Source organism: Otolemur garnettii, unplaced genomic scaffold, assembly GCF_000181295.1.
Source record: "Otolemur garnettii isolate 467f Iridium unplaced genomic scaffold, OtoGar3 scaffold00003, whole genome shotgun sequence".
Taxonomy (NCBI): domain Eukaryota; kingdom Metazoa; phylum Chordata; class Mammalia; order Primates; family Galagidae; genus Otolemur; species Otolemur garnettii.
In genome coordinates, this window is record NW_003852398.1 from 41,181,416 (window position 1) to 41,182,889 (window position 1,474).

A 1,474-nucleotide genomic window follows, 5' to 3' on the forward strand; every position below is an offset into this window, starting at 1 on the left:
AAAAAAAAATAAATAAATAAATAAATAAATAAATAAAAATAAAGAGACAGGGACTTGCTCTTGCTCAGGCTGGCCTCGAGCTCCTGAGCTCAAGCAATCAACTTGTGTTGGCCTCCCAGCATGTTAGGATTATACGTGTGAGCCACTGTGCCCGGCCTCAAAAACTATTTTTAAAGGAGGGAAGACAGAGTTAGAAATTGAGAGTGCTGAATCATTAAAATAAAAAAATAAATTTAATATGCCTTCACATCATCTTATGATAAAACATAAATTATAAATTAAGTGGGTACAAAGAAATCACAGGTTTAAAGTGTTTTGTATCTTCCACTATTAAGCCAGGCAGCTGCTGAGTGTATGTGGCTCAAGGCTACAAGCGAGAGAGGAAGGAGTGGGCATTAACTGCCAATGGGCTTGAGGTTGTTTTGGTGATGTTTTGCGATTAAATCGCAGTGATGACTGTACAACCAAAAAACAGCCGGGAGTTGTGGCAGGCACCTGTGGTCCCAGGAACTTCGGATGCTGAGGCAAGAGAATCAGTTAAGCCCAGGAGTTTAAGGTTTTATGCAATTTAAAACTTAATTCAAGAGCAGGCATGGTGGCTTAAGGTTCTGTAATTTCAGCATTTTGGGAGGCTGAGGTAAGAGGCCAGGAGTTCAAGATCAGCCTGACCAACACAGCAAGACCCTGTCTCTACCAAAAGATTTAAAAAATCAGCTTGGTGCCTGTAGCTCAAGCAGCTAAGGCACCAGCCACATACACCAGAGCTGGCAAGTTCAAATCCAGCCTGGGCCTGCCAAACAATAATGACAACTACAACCAAAAAATAGCTGGGCGCTATGGCAGGCTCCTGTAGTCCCAGCTACCTGGGAAGCTGAGGCAAGAGAATCGCTTAAGCCCAGGAGTTAGAGATTGCTATGAGCTATGATGCCGTGGCATTCTACCCAGGGCGACAGCTTGAGGCTCTGTCTCAAAAAAAATAAATAAATTTAAAAAATCAGCCAGGTGTGGTGGTATATTCCTATATCCCCAACTACTCAGGAAGTTAGGTCAGGAGGATTGCTTGAACCCAGGAGATGGAAGTTATGGTGAACTATGATCACACTATTGCACTCTAGCCTGGACAACAGAGTGAGATCTATTCAAACAAAATTCTTATCTCAAATTATCACATCTATGAAGCCTTTCCTGGCTAAGTAATTATAAAATAACAACCCCCCAGGTTTTCTATCTCCTTCACCTAATTTATTTTTCTCCTTAATTATTACCACTATATAACATACTATTATTTTATTTATTTATCCTATTTATGGTCTGTCCTTCTGCTAGAATTAAGCTCTAGGAGGAAAGGGATTTATTAAATTAAAATTTATTAACTCTTGTATCAGAGTGTCTGATACACAGTAGACTCTCAATAAATATTCAACAAATTAATAAATAAAACAGTTTAGGAAAATAAATTCCAAACATCTTGGCT

General features: G+C 39.5%; 1 protein-coding gene across 1 annotated transcript in view; it reads right to left on the bottom strand.

Annotated features, from left to right (window-relative positions):
* SEC24A (SEC24 homolog A, COPII coat complex component) overlaps positions 1-1,474 on the bottom strand; it is a 101,365-nt gene that overhangs the window by 30,811 nt on the left and 69,080 nt on the right. The gene's annotated exons all lie outside the window — the stretch shown is intronic.